At 36.4% G+C, this 18,688-nt stretch overlaps 1 protein-coding gene across 1 annotated transcript in view; it reads right to left on the bottom strand.

Annotated features, from left to right (window-relative positions):
* fam110b (family with sequence similarity 110 member B) overlaps positions 1-17,105 on the bottom strand; it is a 50,628-nt gene extending 33,523 nt beyond the window's left edge. The window contains exon 1 of the mRNA XM_067363491.1: positions 16,977-17,105. The gene's annotated coding sequence lies outside the window, so the exon portion shown is untranslated. The remainder of the gene's footprint in view (positions 1-16,976) is intronic.
* Between the last annotated feature and the right edge of the window lie 1,583 nt (positions 17,106-18,688).

The raw sequence follows: 18,688 nt of genomic DNA, 5'->3' as shown, positions 1-18,688 counted from the left end.
CGCAGAGTCAAAGTACAACCAAAACAATGCATGCAGTTATGTTTTTTAACTGCTAGAGGTCCAATAGTTACATAGTGTACCTTTAAATGATCTCCTTTTGAGTTCTACTGATGAAAGAAAGTCATACAGGTTTGAAACAATATCAGGGGGAAGGAAATTATGACAATTTTCATTTTAGGGGGAACTAATCAAGTTCTTTTCGAAGGATTGGGAATAGACCATTTAATTAATTTAATATAAAAACAAAGCAAAGTAAAATTTTAAAAATGTTAGAAAAATATTTATGGGTGTTTGTTCACAGGCAACATATCTGCATTTATGCCAATACTGTGCCACCAGAGAGAACTGGATGTGCCACCATGAGAATTGACATTTGGATTGAATGCTAATGCACTGCCACTTGAACCAACCCTGGGGGTTGGGCACAATTTTAACTGGATTAACTGGACACACCACCATATATTTGCAGCCCATATATGCCCAGCGGAGAAGGTAGTAGTCACTATAATAGTCTCTCCCATTCACATAACAGCCCATTGCATGAGGGTCATCAAAAGGATAATGCACATTGCTATAATGTACAGCAGCTGTTAGCAACTAGAAATATTCCAGAATGTAGCACAAACAGTGCCAAGTAAATAAGCACCTGAAATGAGATGGCAACAGAGACAGTAATTCATCTCTCCTCTAGTCTAGCGCACTCTGGACTAAATGAAATAGGTCACCGTTTGAACGTCGTGCTTGGCCCTCCGCCAATGCTCCCAACTATTCGCCGATCCTCTTCTCTCTCTCTTTTTAAATTCCTTTATTGTTGAGCTCTGTAAAAGCAGTCATGTGAATGCAAGATGGCAGATGATGTAGACTGCAGACATTTTATTCATTCAGCTAGAAATGCAGCACTAATAAATGAGAGATGGGGAGATTTTTCATTTTTGGATGAAGCCTTGAGAATTTAAGTATTCCTAAAATGGAGGGCGATTGTGCTTCTCTCACACACGTGAAGCTAATCCTATTGTTTATGTTGAAAATGTCTGAAAGGCGACAAAAAGGAAAGAATATGGGAAATAATAAGTTCAAAATCCTCACAAGATCAAATGTTTTTTCTTCATACAGAAAAAGTTAAAATAGGTGGATGAATCTCAGAAATTGATTGAATCTTACCATGAACACCATTATGGTATGTTTAACTGTGCAATTAAGAACCCATTCCCTAAATACGAACACAAATCACAGGTTCATGCATGCTTTTCATCCCGTCCAGAGGATTTGGGTCACATTTTAATCCTGCAGTCAGACAAACCTCACAGAGTTAATTACTTCAACTCAACATTACGTTTGTATTGCACTCTGCTTGTTTACATAATTAAAATGTATAATGATAAATTAAACATTTCATATTTCACTGTTGACTAAACATATCTGAGCACTTCTTTAATAGACACTTAAATGTCCCAGGGATTGATTAATATTAAAACTTTTGTTTTGACTGCAACATTTTTTTTTTTTTTTGTAGTATGCAGGTCAAATTAAAACTTCTTACCCAGCCTTCATTTATTTTTGTAATGTTGCTGTTTGAGTATAAACATCTGCAAAGTTATGACGCTCAAAGTTCAATGCAAAGGGAGATATTTTCTTTTCAAGATTTCTCTGTTTAAGGACTACAACAAATGGCTGGTAGGGACTACGACAAGCTTCTTCCTGAGTTAGTGAAAATTTACATAAACCCTGCCCCAGAGAACACGCAACAAAGGGGGTGAGGCCATGTTGGGCAGCTTTAGAGAAGAGGAAGAGTTGCTGTAGTAGAGTGTTTCACAAACGAAGATCGATTCAATGCTGGATTTGCACAAAAGTTTAACATGATGGCACATGCTAATTGCTGAGTTGAATCAACTCCATAGCAAATACATACAGTGGCATGAAAAAGTATGTGAACCCCTTGCAGAATCTGTGAAAATGAGAATTATTTTAATAAAATAAGAGGGATAATAAAAAATGCATGTTATTTTTTGTTTAGTCCTGTCCTGAGTAAGATATTTTACATAAAATATGTTTGCATTTAGTTCACAAGACAAAACAATAGCTGAATTTATTAAAATAACCCCATTCATAAGTATGTGAACCATTGATTCTCAGTACTGTGTGTGGTTACCTGATGATCCACGACTGTTTTTATGTTTTGTGATGGTTGTTCATGAGTCTCTTGTTTGTTCTGAGCAGTTAAACTGAGCTCTGTTCTACAGAAAAAAATTCATTTTGCATTAAGAGCCGAGGGGTGAAAACTTTTGAATTCAAATATCAAGGTAAATTGTACTTAATTTTTCTGCCGGGAAACATGCAAGTATCTTACAGTACTAAATGAAAAACAATGATATTTAAACAAAATAAGAAAAATTGTGACATCTTCATCCTGTTCAAAAGTTTTCACACCCCGACTCTTAATGCATCGTGTTTGCTTCTGGAGCATCAAAGAATGTTTGAACCTTTTTTAATAGTTGTGTTTGAGTCCCTCAGTTGTCCTCCGTATGAAAACACAGATCTCAAAATCATACAGCCACTGCTGGAAAGGGTTCAAATATGCAAAAATGCTTGAAAACTGATGAATCTGCAGGAGCTGGAGGATTTTTCTGAAGAACAGAGCTCAGTTTAACTGCTCAGGACAAACAAGAGACTCATGAACAACCATCACAAAACATAAAAACAGTCGTAGATCATCAGGTAACCACACACAGTATTGAGAATCAATGGTTCACATACTTATGAATGGGGTTATTTTAATTCAGCTATTGTTTTGTCTTGTGAACTAAATGCAAACATCTTGTATGTAAAATATCTTACTCAGGACAGTACTAAACAAAAAATAACATGCATTTTTTACTATCCCTTTTATTTGATTAAAATTATTCTCATTTTCACAGATTCTGCAAGGGGTTCACATACTTTTTCATGCCACTGTAAATGTATCCACTAACTGTTCAGAATTGTCCAGTTGCATTCTAAAAGTTGTAACTTCTTCCCGAGTCTCTCCATCAGTGTGACTCCAGTTTGAATAATGTGAGGCTGAACACTGTTACTGACAGTCGTCATTTTGGCTGCGTGAGATTCTCCAGCCTTGTTGTTGAGCAACCGAAGAGAAAGCCGTTAAAGCTCTGCCCTATTTTGGAAAGCAGAAGGGAGCAGCAGCTCATTTGCATTTAAAGGGACGCACAAAAACAGCATGTTTTTGCTCACACCCAAGCAGGGGCAAATTTGACAAACTGTAATAAATGATCTGTGGGGTATTTTGAGCTGAAACTTCACAGACACATTCTGGGGACACCAGAGACTTATATTACATCTTGTAAAAGGGGCATTACAGATTCCCTTTAATTACATCATAAAAATATTAGCATTCTTAAAACTATGATAACATAAGCAAAGGGTAAATTAAATTATTTCAGTGTGTTATGTGAAAAATATTTGCCAATTTCTTAACCAAGGTTCAAAGGCCAAGAGCCAAGCAATAATAAAAAAATAAAACCATTGAGATTAAAGTTGTTCAATTTTAGAAAAAACTTGTTAAATTTCGAGAAAAATGTCAAGATAAAATGTTGAGAATAAACTCGTTAAATTACGAGAACAAATTCGTTAAACTATGAGAAAAATGTCATTAAATTTAGAGAAAAAAGTCGAGATAAAATGTTGAGAATAAACTTGTTAAATTTAGAGAAAAATGTCAAGATAAAATGTTGAGAATAAACTCGTTAAATTACGAGAACAAATTAGTTAAACTATGAGAAAAATGTCATTAAATTTAGAGAAAAAAGTCGAGATAAAATGTTGAGAATAAACTTGTTAAATTTAGAGAAAAAGTCGTTAAATTACGAGAACAAATTCGTTAAATTATGAGAAAAATGTCGTTAAATTCTCCTAATCTCGTAATTTATTGACTTTATTCTCAACATTTTTATCTCGAGTTTTTTTCTCGAAATTTAACGATTTTTTTTCTCATAATTTAACTAATTTGTTCTCATAATCTAACAACTTTTTTCTCATAATTTAATGACTTTATTCTCAACATTTTATCTCAACTTTTTTCTCTAAATTTAAGGAGTTTTTTCTCGTAATTTAATGAGTTTATTCTCAACATTTTATTTAGACTTTTTTCTCGAAATTTAACAACTTTAATCTCGAGATGGTTTTATTTTTTTTTTATTATTGCTTGGCCCTAATCCTCTTCCATAGAAAAGCCATTTAATTCCAAAAATCCAAAAATATAATTTCCACCACTGTCATTTCCACTACAAAATGAAAGATTATTTGAGATGATGGAAATTACATTTTCTACCTGAACTGCAATTAACAAAATACAGAATTTTCAGACATTGTTGACATTAAAATACGTTTAGTTTGAGAAATGTGTTTCTAAAAGCCCACAAAGGCCGAAAATGTCCATAGTTGAAGAAACACCCTTATAAGCGATTGTGGTATATTACAAAGAATTCCAATATGTGAGCAACTGCTGTGAAATGAGTTCACAAGTGTTGAAACAACTGTGTTCACAACTGTCAAATGATTGGCATTCAATATTCAATATTTATAAGCAAAATATTTGCTTGGTGTGGATAGCAATATACATTAATTATACTAACTATTGAGAACATAACAGTGACAACTATTCCCTGCTCTGTGTTCATATCCATAACCTCTTAGCCAATAAAAGCAGCATTATAATTCTCCCACAAATAAAGATCATCACCCGCGCAGAGACATATTGAATGATTTCTAATAATCCTCCGGAAGTAGAGAAGGAATGTGACCTGGCACCTAACATCAGATCTCAGTGTGTGTGCCATCTGCTGTGGAGCACCTCCATAGGGCTGCTTTCATCAACACCTTCTGTTGAGCTCTTCACACTCGCAGCAGTGTGGCCTTAATCCTCCTTCAGCTGACCCAGCGTTGGGCCACTTTAATTGCAAAAATATTTCTCAAGAGCCCGTAAACAAGATGCAATCACGTTTCTCCATGATATAAGCCGACAAGGCCTGAGCTAGAATAAGTGCTTAGAGATTCAATAAAGGCCTGATCTGCTGTGCTTGCGAAAGGACTTTATTTGTCAAGGCATTCTGTAAAATCAAAGCAATATTTAGTAACAGGCCCTGTAAAATGTCTGCAGCAGTTATGTAAGAGTAAAGGCCTGTACACACCGGGACGAATATCGCACGTGTTTATCGCCAGCGTTTTTCGAGACGTTTTTTGTGTTCACACCCAAGCGATTTTCACTGGCCATGCGCAGAGTGAACATGCAAATTCACTCCCTGACCGTATGTGGCGCTTGTGCTTAACGGTAGTGCAAATAAACATATTTATGATATTAATAAAGTTAAATAAGATGAAAACGCAGATATTAAATGGCACATATATGAGAGATGGTAGTCAGAAACGGTAGTGCAAATAAACATTTATGAAATAGACATTCTCAACTATATTTCTTGAATGTAAAAGAAAAAAAACAGCAAAAATACAGAAATAATACACATCTATTGGTATGGCCAAGAACTGTCAGAGCACCCATAGCGTGCGTCTCAATCAGCTCCCTAGTTCACTAGTCAGGGCACTGATCAGGGAGTCGGCCACATTCATTTAAATGGTATAAGTTACTGATACACGACCTAGAAAGCTAGGGAGCTGTATGAGACGCAGGGATAGTTTGTGTTTTACTGTAACTTCAGCAGCTCCAGGCACATGAACAAAAGCACCAATCTCATTGGTCGGCCAGTTTTTAACGCAGCGCGTCAAACCAAAAAAACGAACCCAAGGCTTTTTTTTTTTTTTAAATGACGCTTTTACGCCTCGTGTTTTTCACGTCGGTGTGCACACTCACATTGGCACCCGCTGTTTAGTCACGAGGCGTTAAAGGTCCCGTTCTTCGTGATCCCATGTTTCAAACTTTAGTTAGTGTGTAATGTTGTTGTTAGAGTATAAATAAAATCTGTAAAATTTTAAAGCTCAAATTTCAATGCCAAGCGAGATATTTTATTTAACAGAAGTCGCCTACATCGAACGGCCAGTTTGGACTACATCCCTCTACTTCCTTCTTTAATGACGTCACTAAAACAGTTTTTTGACTAACCTCCGCCCACAGGAATACACAAGAGTTGCGTTTGTAGAGTGTGTTTGTCGCCATGTCGTCGAAACGCTGTTATTTCATCCCGCAGTCCAATCACCGGGTCTGATTCCGGCTCAAATTGATAGGGTAAAATTAAAGACATGTTCACAATAACACTGAGCACGTGCATCTCCACGTTATGGTAAGAGGCGTGACCTTTCCGGGCAAGATGTGCTAAACTGCTGTCGAATCACAACACAGGAACCACTGGCACAATCAGAACTCGTTATGTATTTCTCAAGGAAGTCATCAGCCCGTTTTTATGACAGTGGAAACAGCGGTATACAGATAAGTAAATTATGTGAAAAATACTGTGTTTTTTTTTTTTTACACGCGAATAAACACAATCAAAGCTTCAAAAAACCACGAAAAACGGGACCTTTAAACGTTGGCGAAAATCACGCGCGATATTCGTCCCGGTGTGTACAGACCTTAAGGCCTCTAAATCTATAAGCCCAAAACAAGACATTAGAAAAGCAATAAAACTATTTTAATGAATTAATGGAATTGGGGTTGTATGCACATTATTTTCATGTTTTGCTGTTAACCTTGTGGAAGGCCTGGTTGAATTGTGTTATTTTTAGTGTGATGTCACCATGTCCAAAATATGCTGTTTTTTGGCAGACGAACTTAGGAAACAGTAGTTAAAATGTATTTTCTCACCATCTCAACGACTGCATTCTGAACCATGCTGTTCGATGCAGGCAGGCCTGGGATGTTTTGGGTTGGGGGTTCTGGGGTAATATATATTTTAATAAAGAAATAAATTGTTTCTTTATTATATAAAGAAATAATATAAAACATGTCAACGCCATGAAGCAGAACAAACAATTCCAGAAAACGCTCATTTAAATGCAGCATACAGCACACATTTTTTTGACAGAACATAGTAATATTTCAATCGTAATGCAACAAGGAATGTATTTGTAATATGGCATTTCAAAAAAGGGCTATTGAGGTATGTTTGCAGGCAATAAACGAGCCAGCACACAGAAAGAGAAAATAAATAATAAATAATTCAATAAAACCTTTGTGCCCTAGCTTACAGACTTGCACTCCAGAGTGGGGTGCAGTGGAAACCCACGAGTAGGTGGCAGCAAGTCACTGTTTTAATAAGTGAGTCATTGAATCATTCATTCAAATGAATTCATTCAGAAACCTTGATTCTTTCAGGAATAAAACATGTTGCTCAGTCATGTTGCCCATAACTAAAAGGGTTAGTTCACCCAAAATAAAAATTCTGTCATTAATTTACTCACCCTGATGTCGTTCCAAACCCGTATGACTTTCTTTCATCTTCGGAACACAAATTAAGATCTTTTTGATGAAATCTGAGAGCTATCTGTCCCTCCATTGCTTCAAGTGTTAAAATTTAGTCATGTAGTCATAATAAGATCGTAAAACTATTCCATATGAATTGAGCAGTTAAGTCCAAATTTTCTGAAGAGACATGATCACTTTATATGAATAAAAGAATAAACAGTTTTAATTAAAGAATAAAAAGGCTTTTATTCACATAAACATTGATCAGCTCACACATCAGTTGTGGTAAACAGAAGCTTAAGCATGTTTACTTGATGCGTGCGAGAATCAATGAGGTTCATTATCGTGTTACGCAGCACATTTGAGCTTCCGCAAGAGGTTTGCTCTTGTGCATCGCTCAGGTTCGGTTGAGCTTCTGTTTATGTTCGCTGATCAATGTTTATATGTGAGTAAAAGCCTAAATTTAATTTGTTCATCACATAAAGCGATTCTCTTCAGAAAATTTTGACTAAACCGATCTCTTTATGAACTTTTTGAAGCTTCAAAGTGTCAGTTGTGAAGGCAGACTGTGGAAGGACAAAAAAGCTCTCAGATATCAGCAAAAAGGTCTTCATTTGTGTTCTGAAGATGAACAAAAGCCTTACGGGTTTGGAACGACATAAGTAATTAATGACAATTTTCATTTTTGGGTGAACTAACCCTTTAATGTTGGGGGGCATTTTTGTTCATTTTGATCACATTTTTGCCACAAACACCTGTTAAAGGGTTAATTCAGCCCAAAATGAAAATTCTGTTATTAATTACTCTTCATTACTCACCCTCACGTCGTTCCAAACCCATAAGACTTTTGTTCATCTTCGGAACACAAATGAAGACCTTACTGAAGACAGAATGCTGTCAGATTTCCTTCCATTAACTGCCTTTGCGACTAACACTTTGATGCTCCAAAAAGTTCATAAAGAGATCGGAAAACCAATTCATATGAATCGAGCGTTTTAATCCAAATTTTCTGAAGAGACTCGATCACTTTTTATGATGAACAGATTTAATTTAGGCTTTTACTCACATGTAAACATTGATCAGCGAACATAAGCAGAAGCTCAACCGAACCTGAATAACGCACAAGCACAAACCTCTTCCGGAAGCTCAAACGTGCCCAATGAGGTTCATTCTCATGTGTTACGCAGCACATTTGAGCTGCCAGAAGAGGTTTGTTCTTGTGCGTTATTCAGGTTCGGTTGAGCTTCTGCGTATGGGGGTGAGTAATTAATGACTGAATTTTCATTTTAGGGTGAACTAACCCTTTAATTTCAGTCCCTGGTGTGCGTCAACCAAGATTGAGGAGAAATGAAATGATAGACCAACCTCATTTTGAGATAACTATGTAAGATTAAAACAGTTTAATAAGAAAAAAAGGTTTGTAGCCCACTTAGCCCACAATTTAGTTAAATTGCTTTCTGAAGGTTTACTGGTTTAAAATGTATTGATTTCTTTATAAAAGAGCATCCAGCACCCCTACATCCCATATCCCTGGCTGCAGGTCAGATGTTATAAATGACACAATTACAAAAACATCTGAAATGTAAGAGAGGTACAAAATAAAGAATTACCACTGTGAAATGTCCTGCACAAGTCATGCTTACGAAAGTGGTTCGGGTTGATCAACTAGTTGATCAACTTCTTGACTGTCATTATCGGACTCAGGCTCGAACTGATATGGCAAAACTGATGCCTGTTAGCGTATTTACAGTAGGGTTTGCAGCACCTCAACAAGAATCCAGAGCTGATACTCTCTGGTTATGGTAAGGGGCGTTACATTTCTGAAATATGCTGTAAGTGGTAGACAATCATAACAGGTTGGAGCCGGCTGACCAATGAGAACAGACTGTGCTTTTCGGAAGGCAGGTTTTAAAGAAATCAAAACTAAAACAGAGCATTTAAACAGAAGAAGAAGCACTGCAACAATGTTAATTATAAGAAAAATGTTGTTTTTTGATCATTAAATGTTGTAAACGTATTTTGTAAACCCCATAAACAAAATTATGAACCTGCAAATGAGGATAATAGAACCCCTTGAATTCAACTGAGCAAAACAGACAACAATCAATATTATACGAATATATTGTGTATCCCTATTTGATTTATAAATAAAACTTAATATTTAATGAAAAACTAAATAAATGTCTAACTCAAACATATTTCTAAAAAAAAATATCATTTATTTCAGTGAAACTAGGGAAAATATCAAGTATAAATCTGAACTACAGACTTCGCTAGATCAGCAGAAAAAAAAAAATCATTATTGTTGAGTCCCGTAGACTTAAAGGTGCACTAGAACTTCTTTTTAAAAGATGTAATATAAGTCTAAGGTGTCCCCTGAATGTGTCTGTGAAGTTTCAGCTCAAAATACCCCATAGATTTTTTTTTATTCATTTTTTTAACTGCCTATTTTGGGGCATCATCAACTATGCACCGATATATAGGTTGCGGCCCCTTTAATTCTCGTGCTCCCCCTCCCCCGGAGCTCGCGCTTGCCTTGAACAGCATAAACACAGTTCACACAGCTAATATAACCCTCAAAATGGATCTTTACAAGATGTTCGTCATGCATGCTGCTTGCATACATCGGATCATGTAAGTATAGTATTTATTTGGATGTATTACATCTGATTCTGAATGAGTTTGAGGCTATGATGCGTGGCTACAACTAACATTATACACTGTTGGAGAGATTTATAAAGAATGAAGTTGTGTTTATGAATTATACAGACTGCAAGTGTTTAATAATGAAAATAACGACAGCTCTTGTCTCTGTGAATACAGTAATAAACGATGGTAACTTTAACCACATTTAACAGTACATTAGCAACATGCTAACGAAACATTTAGAAAGACAATTTACAAATTTCACTAAAAATATCATGTTATCATGGATCATGTCAATTATTATTGCTCCATCTGCCATTTTTCGCTATTGTTCTTGCTTGCTTACCTAGTCTGATGATTCAGCTGTGCACATCCAGACATTCTGCCCTTGTCTAACGGCTTGAACATGAGCTTGCATATGCAAATATTGGGGGCGTAACAGTAACAGTCGGTGTTATGTTAAGATTCGCCTGTTCTTCAGAGGTCTTTTAAACAAATGAGATTTATATAAGAAAGAGGAAACAATGGAGTTTGAAACTCAGTGTATGTCTTTTCCATGTACTGAACTCTTGTTATTCAACTATGCCAAGGTAAATTCAATATTTAATTCTAGGGCACCTTTAAAAATCAGAGCTTGGATAGTAATGTATGCAGAGAAAAGAGCATTAGTTCTGCTGACAGGACACCTGTACTCCCATCACAGACAGCTTTACATCTTTGTGTTGTCTGTTGTGACTAACACGCAACCTACTCTAAGGACCCTTTAAAGCAGACCGGTGACACATCCTGAACAAAACAGAGTATGGAGCCTACATACCCACGTGCACGCACACAGACACAAACACACGCCACGCCTGGGCACATTACAAAGGCCTGCTGGGGGTCAGGCTACGCATCTGCGGCCTCTATTGATGTGAAGAGTCACACAGATGGGCCTAAACCGCCCCTGGAGAATAAACAACACAAAGGCAACATGAAACCACAATAACGTAACCTGGGCACAAAAGTATTTCAGCACCACTAAGAACTACTTGGTCAGGAGGCATCCAAACTAGTGAGTGTTGTTGTGAAATCGGTCAAGCTACTGGCCATTAAAACAGATTTGTCTTTATTATGAATCTCACAACACAATGTCTATTACATCAAAACACATTTAAGGGGAAGGGTGGCTGATATACCGGTAGACACGATTAACCAGTAGAAATTTGTCAACCGCTAGAGATTTTGGACTATCATCTCTATTGCAGTTAAGCAACGTGATGTTGCTGTGCTGCGATACCAATATCTAGAAAGCAGGTTGGACGATATCTATATGTCAAAAGTCAAATTTATTTATATAGCATGGTTAAAACAACATAAATTGACCAAAGTCCTTTACAGAAATAAATTCACAGCCCTAAAAAATAATTAAAATGAAAAATAACAATAATACTTATAAAAAAAAATTAGATAACATCTTAGAACAAATGTACATTTTAAATGAAAAATCTCTACAGCTGGTCAAAAGCAACAGAAAATAATTTTTTAATTTTTTAAATTTAGATTTGACAAGAGTTATTGTACAAGCAGTTCCGATGTATAAAAAAATAGTCTATTTTAAAGCTTAGGTCCAACTACAGCAAAAAACGTGATCACCTCGCTTTCAAACTAGATCTGGGAACCGAAAAAGGCAACAACTTTGTTCTACCTCCGACAGATTGGCAACTCATTTGCAAAATGGACTGGTGTTGACAGCAGGCCACTGATGTCTTATATTCAGTGATATGTAAATAAAATGGGCAATATATTGACTCTCTGTAATGTTTATTCAATGCTTTTGAGGACGCAATAATGCAACATTTGAATTTTCTTAAAGGGTTAGTTCACCCAAAAATGAAATTTCTGTCATTAAGCACCCTCATGTTGTCCCAAACCAGTAAGACCTTTGTTTGTCCTCACAAAAAATAAAGATAGTTTTGATGAAATCCGAGGGTATCTGATCCACGCATAAGCAGCAATGACACTGCAAGGGTATTAAAAGACATGGATAAACGGTCAAAGGACTACAGTGGTTCAACCTTAATGTTATGAAGCGACAAGAATACTTTGTGTGCAAAAACAAAACAAAATAACGACTTTTTCAACAACATCTAGTGATGGGCAATTTTAAAACACTGCTTCATGAAGCTTCAATGCTTTATGAATCATTTGTTTCGATTCAGTAACTCAGAGCACCAAAGTCACGTGATTTCAGCAAACAAAGCATCGTTACGACATAAGTCTTTTGAAATTTCAGTAGTTCACGTGACTTTGGCAGTTTGATACACGCTCCGAACCACTGAATTGAAACAAAAGATTCATTAAGCTGTGTTTTGAAATTGCTCTTTGTTTTGTTTTTGAGCACAAAAAGTATTCTCATCGCTTCATAACATTAAAGCGGACCTCAGTAAGATTTGCGAAGCTCCCCCTACAGTTCCCTTCAGTGAATCACACTGTCGTAAATACTCCAAGCGCAGCTCTGGACTACAACGACTACAACATTCATCAGCGCATTAGTTTTGCAAATACCGTACAAGAAAGGGGAGGTGGGTAATTTGCAAATACAGTACACTCGATGGAGGTGGGTCATTTTCAAAATTGTCTTATAAAGTCATAATATATACATTTTTTTTTTTTAATTACCATAAAGCATTTTGTCACTCTCGCGTGAACGTGAACATGAGGCGAGATATGTTGGGTCGGTGCGGCTCAACTTGCAAGTGCTGTTTTCTGGCGTAGACGTGCCAGAGGGGGTTAGTGCTCGCCTCAAACACACCACTACAAGTCAATTAACCATCGTAAGGACTTAGAAAACTATTTATGAAGGTAAAAAAAGTTACTTAGTTCTGCTTTAAGGTTGAACCCCTTGTAGTCATTTTGACCGTTTTATCGATGTCTTTTAATAGCCTTCTGGACCTCAAAAGATGCACTGTCACTCATTGCTGCTTATGTGTGGATCAGATACCCTCGGATTTCATCAAAAATATCTTAATTTGTGTTCTGAGGAGGACAAACTAAGGTCTTACGGGTTTGGGACAACATGACGGTGAGTAATTAATGACAGAAGACATGCTGCTTATATATCAAAATCTCTGTAGATAAACGTAACGCAGCAAAATCACATGCAACATGTCATTGCCGTGAAATTTGGATGTCTGGAGTTGAACAATAGGTGAGGGATGCTAGACTGTTATTGAATGGGCTGTTATGAGGTCTAAACAGACACTGACGCATCCTAAATACAGTGTGAAATAAAATTATAGTAACAACAAAGAATTTCACCCATTTTTGGCTTTTCTTATAGGTAATTAATACAAAGGTGTGCAAGTAACTGATTAATTGTGATTAATGAATTAATTTTATATTTTAAAAAATACCACTCGATAGCCCTTATTATTTTTTTTCTCAAAATGATGTTTGAATGTACCATATCCATAACCCAGTGTTATTAAGTTTTTCCATGACATGAAATGAATCCAATCTGAGACACATCATTATGTTTTGAGACATGACCACATGGGTATGTCCACTTCCTTCCCATCTTCTGCTCTTCAGATTAACCTGACACAATCATAACAGGGGTCTTCATGGATGTGGCTCAGTACATTCAAGATTTTACTCTTTATAAGAGACTGATTATGAGTTTCAGCAGCTTTGGCTGAAAAGCGTTTTCCTTTTGTAAAAGTGATTGTTATAGATTTATTGCAAATAGTTCTTAAACTTTTATATTAAAATACACATATATAAGGTATATAAGGGGCTGCTTGACAGACACAAATGAACTAGGCTGCATGAAGGGAGTAGTCTAAAAGAAAACATGGTTAAATTCACTCTCAGCTTTTGCAATGGCAAAAAGAGGGAGGCATTTGAAAAGCTGATGTACCTACTGGATTTAATTACTCTCATGATTTATCCTGTGACTCACCGTTCATACTGTGACAAGACTGAAATGCCCAAGACTTTCCACATGTGAACAACAAAACTCACCCTGAATGACCCACTGGATCATCCGCTTAAATTATGATCCAATCGCAGCTGGCTCGACCATGTAATGCAAGGTGCCAATATGATGTCAAAATCTGTCAGCTATTCATAGACTGCTCTGCTGTTATTGTTTTTTTTTAAGACAATACCTCAGCCAAAGAATAGACTGTACTAAAGCCCTTTATTTCCTCAAGCCCTGAAAGGAGTGCTGACAAAAACTCTAACTGCATTTTCATCTGTTACCTCTAAACGCAGTTCATTTCCGCATCTCTGCTGAAGTCATCATGGCATTCCTCATATAATCATGGCTTTACAATCCCATGACACTGTTCCAGCTCTGCGCTTTTCATTCCACATCCCTTCTTATGCCGCTACAGAGAAAGCGCTACATTCCTGTTGTGTTAGTACAGAATTCTGTAGGTTTGATGCAATGTAGCCTGTAATCAAAATGTAAGAACAGCAAACATCCTAATTAAACTAAAGGCATATAGTTAATCAAGAATTGCGCAAGACAAAACCTACATTAACTAAACCAGTGGTTTTGTTTCAAAACCTAGCTTTTGGCGACCCAACTCACTTCAAAACAGTTTACCTTCAACTAATCATGAAATGTAGTAATATTACCAGGAACTTTATACAAAAAGTCTTAGCAAAACAATATGCAAAAAATATTAAAATGACATATTTGTGCCAAAATACCACAGAGTCTGATTGGAACCACATTCTTTAAGATAAGACATATTCAAAAACATTTTCTCTTCCCTTTTAAAGTTGCGATGTAAAGGAAATATTGACAGATCGTTTCTTTCATATTGTGATGTACATCCATCCGATTGAAACGGCTTATCGAAAATTAAAAAACTTGGTTCAGGACTTGGTTCTTGACATCAGTTGTATAGTGGATGGAGGCAAATCTGAACGTGAGCTCAAGTTGATTGTACACTGTAAAAAATGACTGTGATTTTAACAGTAAAAGACTGTAAAAATGCTGCAGTGAAAAAACTGTCAATTGGTTTACAGAAAGTTTCCGTACTATATACGGTGAATAACTGTAATAGGCCTAACAGTACATTTAATGTAATTTTACGGTAAAATACCGTTAAATTCACAGTTTTTGGAAGTGAAAAATAACAATTCATTGTAAAATTTACAGTGAAAAAAATTAAATTGACATTCCCACAATTCCCTGCATGACACTTCACATTTGATATATTTTCGTTGAAATAACTGTTTCTTCTTAGTTTTTCTCTTTTTTTTCTAATCAGTTATGTACATTAGGGTTTAATGTTACATCTAATGTTGTTAAATTAATGTTTATTGCTTTTATAAAATGTCATGCATGTTACCATGATGGTGTTTAGTGTGTGTGTGTGAGAATGACACTTTGTGCACCTTCTATATATTAGTATTGTCCTCCTCAGCTTGTGGAAAAGCTGCTTGTGATGAACTTGTGATGTGACGGTCAGTGTATTATAAAAGGTACAAAACAGATATTAGTACTTCATTAGGTTGGTAAATTAACATTATATCAGTTAATGAAATACGTTATTTTACCGTAAATTTAACTGATTTTTTTTTACGTTGCTACTGTATTTTTTACTGTAAAGTTCTGGCAACCACAGCTGCTTTTTTCTAACCATAAATTTTACTGGGATTTTTTTTACAGTGTAAGAAAAGCGTTTAAGCAGACTAAATGATCTGAGAAATCCAGCATATGCCAACAGAGAGAAGTCTGTCAATTCACCAGAAGATCGGAATTTTGATTAAGAATTACAAGGAGTTTTTTTCCATTTCATGCAGACTTTAAAGGTTAATAAGCAGATTTATGTTTTCATCCTAACTATGCCAGCATTGTCTCCCTTCTATCCATGACCTGTGACCCACCGGTTGAGGTTAAACTGACTATTTTTCTGAGGGAACCAACAGAGATGGCATTTGAAGTGTTTTAAAAGTGATGGCCACTTTCTTGTACTCAAAACAAGCATTAGTCTGCGGTTGCTCAAACCGAATGACCTAATATAGTGCGATTTTGGCTAATGACTAATTCTCAAAACAAGAATTTTGATATGCAAGTGTGAGCCAACCTTATGATCATCCCCTTCAGCAGCTTTCCTAATCCAAACAGACAGCATACTGCAGTCAAACAGCCTTTAAATCTGGTTTGAGCAGCAGTATTTTATACAAGTACTTATAAACACAACAGGTCACCAATGCCACATTTTCACTGAGATGACAAGCGCCCTGTCAAACCATGGATATCTGACTTAAGCAAGCTGTCATTACAGCTTGTCTGATACCCTTCAAACCTACATTATAAGCTTAGGATGATCCAAGACATTAACAACACCTTAAAACAGTACTAAAATTAAGGGACAAGCATGAGGAGGGAGACTAAAGAAAAGGGAATTTATGAGTCTGTTTGGCATGCTTGGAACTATTAGTAACAGTCCTGATAGACAATCAATAGCCCACTCAACACATTACAAGATGCCAGACTCATTCATACAATTTTAGACACTTACAATGGAGAAAAGAAAGTCATATATGGGGGGAAAAGCCTGCTGTTACTTGAAACGTATTGTCTGTCTGCTCTGTAATCCATGCGGTTTCATGACAACAGCAAGATTTCCACCTTTTGCTGCAAAATGCACTTAGGAGGAAGATTATAATGCAAACACTAGCTATATTGAGCGAATGCCTCTTTAGATATGCTGCTTACATATCAAAATCTCTGAAGATAAACGTAACGCAGCAAAATCACATGCAACATGTCATTGCCGTGGAATTTGAATGTCTGGAGTTGAACAATAGGTGAGGGATGCTAGACTGTTATTGAATGGGCTGTTAAGAGGTCTAAACAGACACTGACGCATCCTAAATACAGCGTGAAATAAAATGATAGTAACAACAAAGAACTTACCTTTATGATTTGCGCGTGAAGACTTTAAATGAATGAGGATGCTGCGGTATATTTCCGTGCTCATTCGCAGTCGTTTGGAGCTGAAAACCTTGCGTTGGGCAGCACCTACCAGCTTATTGAACCCCGCTGCATCATGAGCCTTAGATCCAGAACAGACAAACAGTTGTGCGAAAGAGGGGGGAACGGTCAAACAGACTATATTATTTCCCGTTGACACAATTAGCTGATCTCCAGTTTTACACTATAGGAAAAAGAGGTCCGCTTGCATAATAAATAGATTAAATATGCGATATATACATTCTTTGTACAATGACTTTTTAGTTTTAAATCAACAGTTCACCCCTGTTTTCAAAATACTGCTGTCCAATTTTCTTAAAGGGACCGCTACCTTTACCACGTTCAGCTGATGAGCGCAGTTTGCGGTCCGTTCTATGAAATGTCAAGCATAAATAATGAACTTGACCTCTGGGTAAAATTATTAGGGTTAAACCTAATGATGCTTTGGAAAAGTTTTTATATTTCCTGTCCAATGTATTTCATATATTTAAGAAAAAAAGAAATAAAAAAAACTTGTATGAGTGTTATTATTTTAATACATCTAGTAGTAAGGCTACTTGTATGCTTATGCTTAGGCTACTTTAATTTATTTAATTATATATATTTTTTAATTAACTTACACCTAGATTAATTGCCAAAATATGCATGAAATTGCAAAAGGGAAATTATTATTATTATTATTATTATTATTATTATTATTATTACCAGCCACTGTGGCTAGTGGTTTTCCAAAGTTACTAACTACTCAGCATTTTCCCTGGCCACAATTTTGACATCAATACCATGGGGAAAAACTGCTTTAAAGAGTGCTGTCACTTTAAGACCTGATGCACAGATCCACTCTGTTACACATTTCTCAACTGTTTACATTCATTTAAAACATAACTGACTGTGTTTACGTGAATACTTGCCAAGGCTGGCTATTTTGACATTATTTTGTGTGTATTTGACTGTTTAAGTGCAATGAGCAGCAAAAAAGAACTCAGTTTAGCACTGAGTGGTAGCTTTATGTGCACGCACTTTGGGTGCACAAAATCTGAGTAGAATTGCACGCAATGCATGCAATCTAATGCCAAAATTCAAGCCCTGTAACAACAACAATATTCATGGCGGGTTTGTGTATCAACTCGCTGTCACAGAGATAAGAGAGAGCAGGAAAGCACAGCTGGTATTGTGTAGCCATATATTCTACAGAAAATGAGTATTGGAAGCGTTTCAGATATTTCAGTATCGATATGTATGGAAAATTGTTTTGACAACACTACATTGCACTTAGTTTATTATTTCAAATGCCTTTTTAAAAGACTACAAACGAAAGCTGTACAAATAAAATTCAACCTGCCAAAATGGCTAGTAGGAGTGATGCATTTGGCGGGTGTTAAGCCCAAAGTATACCTCACTTTTTACGTGTACGCGAGGGTCAGTGTGCAGTGCGCATGACGGGAATTACGTCATCAGTTTTTTTTCGTCGGCCGACTAAGTTTTCTTAGCGTGTTCCACACCGTCGGCTGAAGTTGGTCCTTGTTGGCTTTTTTCCAGCCGATTCGACATGTTGAATCGACGTTGGAGCTCGTCGGTCCGTCGGACCATCTGATCATTCTGATTGGCTGTTCAGCTACTGCCACCTGCTGGTTCGGAAAGGCATTTCATCTTAC

This window comes from Chanodichthys erythropterus, chromosome 16 (genome assembly GCF_024489055.1).
Source record: "Chanodichthys erythropterus isolate Z2021 chromosome 16, ASM2448905v1, whole genome shotgun sequence".
NCBI classification, from domain to species: domain Eukaryota; kingdom Metazoa; phylum Chordata; class Actinopteri; order Cypriniformes; family Xenocyprididae; genus Chanodichthys; species Chanodichthys erythropterus.
The sequence above is the reverse complement of the archived record's forward strand: the minus strand, read 5'-3'. Positions and strand labels throughout refer to the sequence as shown.